The sequence below is a fragment of the Triticum urartu genome, chromosome 5 (assembly GCF_003073215.2).
Source record: "Triticum urartu cultivar G1812 chromosome 5, Tu2.1, whole genome shotgun sequence".
Lineage (NCBI taxonomy): Eukaryota > Viridiplantae > Streptophyta > Magnoliopsida > Poales > Poaceae > Triticum > Triticum urartu.
In genome coordinates this window covers 564684059-564690660 of record NC_053026.1, presented here as the reverse complement: position 1 = coordinate 564690660, position 6602 = coordinate 564684059, and positions in this window count along the sequence as shown.

Here is a 6602-nt window from a genome sequence, read left to right as displayed (position 1 = left end):
ATACTGCTCTTCATGTTCTTCTCTACCATACCACGCTTCCTATATAAGTAGGTTTCTTGGTGCAGCCTCTTCCTCAAGAACTGTAGTTCTACACTAAATAATGATATTGGTGGAGTGTGTTGACTGGAAAATTGTACAGTGATAGGAATGATAGGCAACGGGAGCACCGGTGACATTGTATGCACAAGACTCGGGCAAAGACTCAGGGGGTCGAGCAGCGGTAGAATTGTTGCTGGTGCCACGATATTCACATCAGGAGCTTGCAAATCAACTGAGATGAGATCGTTGCTTGCTCAAGCAGTCAAGCTTTTCGGTTACATCTTCAACAGTGAAGTGGTGCCTGATCATTTCATCTTCGTTCTTGAAGTAAAACAGAGCTTCTCGGCCTTCCCTGGAATGGAAGCCAGAATCTTAGGCCTGGACAGTGGACGACCTGAGCCATCAATTTCTAACCACCAACCGGTTCCATCCACCAATCCCTGCTACTGCTACAGATGCAAACATCTGCTGAGTGCGCTGGTGTACGCCATGTCCTGCGATTCCTCATCACCCAGCTTGTTGCAGCTCCTGTTCTCTGGAAAAAAAATCCCCATTACTGTAAATCTGTAATAGGCTAGATCGTAGCTTTCCTGTACGTCGCTATCTCTCTGATACTAGCCATGGACCAGTAAGCAACAGCACCGAAAAGCTCGGTTGCACGCCACGCCCATAGAAGTGCCCGTCATTTTTTTTTCCAAATAAACTCTTGTATTACTCAAGATTAGGGATTACAATCACGAATGGCAACGCTCAAAACCTCATCTGGCCCAGAACCTAAGTAAACCATGGTTCGGCCCTGTGTTCTACCAAAATTAGCCATTAAATTAGCTGTTGATCATTTGTTTACTTCTGTTGTTATCTATATACTCCCTCCGCTTTTTTAGTCGGCATATAAAATTTGATCAAAGTCAAACTTTGTCAACTTTGACTAAGTTTGTAGAAAAACATATCAACATTCATAATATGAAATCAATATTATTAGATGCACCATGAAATTAATTTTCATACCATATAGATATATTATTGTAAGTGTTGATTTTTTTCTACAAAGTTAGTCAAACTTTGACTTTGATCAAATTTTATATGCAGACAAAAAAAATTAGGGAGTATTTAGGAAGACTAATATTATGCTAAGAAGAAGCCAGCCAGATATCAACGGCCGATTTCATGAAGTGTCATCAATTCCAGAATTTATAGACTTACTAGTACAAATGCCCGTGCGTTGCAACGGGCATGGAATCTTGCAAAACCTGTTTCATTTGTCATTAGGTATAATTTTTTTTAAGTTGAAATTGTTGTGATTTATTAACCAGTCTCCACTGATTTGAGCCTACCAGCGTGATAACACACACCGGCGGGACATGGAACCATGTTTTACAAAGCTTTATTCACACATCCTTCCTTAGCCAAAACATGGGCAACTTTGTTCGCGAACGACGCACCCAGCAAACCTTGGACTTTGCGAAGTCCTGAAGAAGTTCTTTGTCATTACGCACCATTTCTTATATCCACTTTTAATAAATGTTACTATTAATGCTACATTGATTATTGGTTCTCGGTTGAATTTTGGTCGTTAAGAAGCCACCTTGGCATTCTTCGCCTGATTGAAGAGTAGTTCATGGAATAGTTTCTGAATCTGTTTTATTTTTTTATTTTCAAAAAACTTGATTTTGTTTAATAAGCATAAATGCTTTAATAAAAATAATTTTTTTTGAACATTTCCAAATGCAATTTGTTTTTAAATGGAACAACTTTTGTGAATTTTGACCACTTTTTAAAAAGTGTGAATATATATAACGGTGTACTTATTATAAAATATATTTTTACTATGTTGAGTTTTTTTACATATATAAGTTTGTTGTTTGGTTGGGCATTGTTATTCTTCTATTTTTCATTATTTGCGCTTGGCTCAAACAAAGCACTGACATAGACACTCCACGTATATGGCGCGGTGCGCGCCAGCGGTAACGAAAGCGCGAACCCACACCCTTCCCCCGCGCCCTGTTGGGCTGGCCCATGGGCTGGGACGGGCGCTCCCTTTTTCTGATTTTTTATTCTATGTTACAGTAATTCGGAATTACAAATAAGTTCTAAAATTTCAATAAAATTGTGAGTTTTGAAATGTCAAAAACAGTTCTTAAATTCAAAAAATTGTCCATGATTTCAAAAAATATAAACATTTTTCATTTTAATGAATATTTTTTCATTTTGATAATAATGATGAACGATTTTTAAACTTGAAGAACAAATTTTAAATTCGGTGAATATTTTTTGAACTTAATGATCAAAATTTTTATTCAAAAACTTTTTTTGAAAAAATGATGAACAAATTTAAATTTGATGAACATTTTTTTAAAATGATAAATTATTGAATTTTGGTAAACATTTATTAAATCCAATAAAAAATTGAATTCGATGAACATTTTTTACATCAATGAACATTTTTTGAATTCATTGAACAAAAAAATCTTTGTGAATTTGAAAAGAAATTTCACAAAGAAAGTGAAAAGTAAATATGAAAAGATAAGAAAGAAAAAGAAAAACAGAAAAGGAAAGGAAAGGAAAAAAGAAAGAAAGAAAAAACGAAGGAAAAAAAACAAAAATGGGTCGACCCATGAGAATGCCCAGCACGGTGCGCGCTACCTCGCTAGGGCGCACGGTACGCGCCTTATGGGATTCCCCCACAGAAAAATGGCTTTCAATCAAAAAAAGGAAGTGTCTGTATTACAATCGACTGAAATTGAATTGGCCTTCCATCAAATATGCCAACCAGTAACAATATGACAACAATGGAGAAAAAAAAACTTGACTGGAAATAAATTGGCATTCAACCATTTTTTTCAGGCACTACAAACATGGCACATATATGTATGATCTATGTGCTCTATGATCCATGAGCAAGCAATGAAAGGGCCCAAAAAGCAACACTGCCAGGTCAGTACCCTCACGACCTTCTCCAGGTTATTGACAGTTTTGTTTTCTTCACAATATTTCTGAAAGAAAACCTGAAATTCTCATGGCATTATCAAGGATCTGAAGTTGATACTTGTGGAAGAAACTCCTGAATACAAACATACAATAAATTCAACATTAGGCTGTCGTAAAATCATCATCAACCTGCTGTACAATGATCAACACATGATGAACTAATCACATACGTACTAAACATTTCATCGTCATGAAGCTTTAAATGCAGTGGCTTCAGTTGAAATTTACAGTAAACTCACTATCAATAAACAGTAACTTTTAAAGTGTATCACAAATTCAGCTTTGCTGAATTTTACAGTGTTCATTTTACTAAAATTCCAGTCAGTAACAACAAGATCACAACAAAGATACTGGAATTTTAGTAAAAATAAGGAGAAGCAACCAGTAACCGTGTGTGCTTTATGATCAGATAAGAACGAGAAAGAGGATGGAGGAAGAAGGGGACATAATAGCTACACAATCAGGAAGGGAAACTTCACTCACGCCAAGAAGACAAACTGCATGTCAGTACTCTCACAATCTCCTTCAAATAGTTCTTCCAGTAAAAAAAGGATCAATACCTAAGCACATCATCAAAAGATGTCTAGAACACCAATAGTTCAGAAAAATGTTGCACTGTAAATTTAGGTAACTGTATAGTGTAAAATCTATACCAGGTCACCATAAAATACAACAATCACGACCTTTAGGCTACTACTATAAATTACATAAGATGTCTAGAACACCAATAGTTCAGAAAAATGTAGCACTGTAAATTCAGGTAACTGTATAGTGTAAAATCTATACCAGGCCACTATAAAATACAACAATCACAACCTTTAGGCTACTACTATAAATTACATAAGTTATAGGGATTGTAAATCTTCGAACAGGGTAGTGTAAACTCAAACATGAGGTCACTGTAAATTCAAACAACCAAAAAATTATAGTGCGGTAAATTACAGAATCTATAGAACAGTAAATACATCATCAGGTTAGTCATCAATTAACTATAACTTACTATGAAAACAAAAAAGTAGACTTCTATGAATACTATAGTACTGTAAAATCCATCATAGCAATTCAAAAAATTCTAACAAAAAGAACTACTAAAATATACAGAAGCTATAGGACCATAAATCCACCATCAATGTATTATCAATTAAACACCAGGAAACTGTAATATGCATTCAGACAAATTCATGTGATCAAGCATTCTATATGAACTAACTGTGCGAGCAACTATGACACACTATATGATGTTCAGGAGTTTACACTACAAACTGTGAATATGAAACAACCTGACTATCCTTTTGGCTACTGTACAGTAGCATGGTTCAGTTCAACCGCTTGACCAAAACATCTCCAAATCAGTATTGCTCGAGCAGTTTGAACGATGTGCCTTGGCTACACTGGCGGATGTAATTCCGGTGAAGTCGGCAATATGGAGAAATTCCTACCAGGCTGGCAGAACAGCGAGATTTCCATGGCTTCGGCAGAATGGCAAGACACCAATGTCGAGCACGACGAAACGACACAATTGGGCTGGGCTTCGGTCGAGGGAGTAGTTGTGTATTTATATGTGTGTACGGCCTCTGGAACAGCCAAAGCAGTCCCTGCAGGACACCCCATGGGCGCAGGAAGGATTGGATCAAGACAAAAACATTGCAATCCATTATGTAGAAGGCAAAAGCATAGAGATAAAAACTACCAATACATATGTTTCGAAAGTGAGTCACTAATAAGATGAGAAAGCTAGGATGCTTGTAGTAAAATATATATGCCTTTCATTGCTACACCTGCCATTATCTAGAATGAGAAAGTAAGTCATATCAGTAAATGTTGTCTGCCACACATCATAAAGGAACTCAGTTGATTAAGTAGCCATATATGCGCATGAAAAAATTCTAGGCTGCAAAACCAAAGAAAACAGGAAAGACCAAGACACACAATTGATCCATTACATGAGAAGTAATAGGATATTATTGCTCCAGTTTATACATGAAGCCCCATTGTTCAGTTTACATGGCAGCTTAAAAGCAATAGCACCAGCTCATACTATGGAAACCTAAAGAGCAGACAACAAAATTACCCATTTATATAATCTAACAAACTTTAAGCTAGCAGTCCTGTGACCGCAAGTTTATTACTATGGACATTTTCTTGTCTACTTCTAATATATAATGGGCAAGCACAATTTCCAGTATAGGATATGCATACGCACACAAATGTGGACTAAATTTCATTGGCTAGAAGCAATATATCATGTAAGCGCAGAGTAAATTGATCCAAGGTCAAAGAACCAATGCTAGGAGGCATTCTACAATCTGTTTGTAAAAAATCAAAAGTTAAACACACTCATCTATCTATCACAGACCAAACATTGCTTCTACCTTTCAAATCTTCTATATCTAAATAGCTAGCCCCCACTAACCTATTTCTCTCAACATGCAAGCATGCCACCTCATCATGAAACAAATGCTCACTTCTACATGCAACCATGCATAGAAAAAGGCCCACCTCAATATGCAGTTATGAATGCCATTTTTCATTCTATTATGCTATTTATATTTACTGAATTCTTTACAACTATACAATTGTCAAACACAATAAACCAAACATATTTTCAGTTTTAGTTTTCACATTATTATTTCAAATATTCATGTCACATACAATCAAATATCTTTGAAACGTATTGCAAAATATTTCCACAACAACGTGTGGGGTATCATCTAGTTAACCTGTTGTTACACACATGTTCGCTGAATAGATGCACCCTAAAAAAAATCCTAAATTTACTTTCTCAAATAGAATTGCATTTTTCTGGTTGTCAAAATAGGGTGAGCAGCAACTTTCTTGGCAACATGATGCCCTCTTGAAAATAAACTAAACCTGTCCATCAGTTATTTGTGAACTACTTTTCAGTGCCTTCTATTGACAATAAGTGAGACAAAATACATATGGAACTTAATAATTAGCAGTTTCATTTTGACATACTGTAGGATAACTCCTCAAATTTGAGTAATTGCCTAAATTTTGAAGAAACCTCTATGCCTTTTAAAAGTGTATCATGTGTTTATTGGAACCTTGCAACTCCACATCAGAATAAGCTTTATGCAGAGGGAGATCAAGCTTGATTAAATCCTAACTGTAACAAAAAATAGTTGATCATTCTTTTCATTACCTATTGTACTTTCACTAAGCATGTAACAGGTATTCTTAATTTATTGTAGGTATGGCAGTGCAATTCTGAATATCAAGTGGCTGCAGATATGAGGCAAACTGAAAACAAAGAGTTCAGTCCTGGTGCAGAAATAATATGCATATCAAAGCTAACATGGTATGGACAATGGCTAACAAGTACAATCGAAGTAGTATGCAGTCCCTGAAGCACTTTTATAGATGCAGTTATAATCAGTATAGCCATGAAGAAGTTTCTTAATCCAGATTATGAGAGGTGCCCTCGGCAGGTCAGTACGCTATGGCAAAAGTTTACTGAAACGGAAAGTAGATTTATCTAAGAGTATAAACTATACTGCAGACAATAAACTTCATCTACTAAGTTGTTGGGTGGAAACGAAAGGAAACTCAGATCT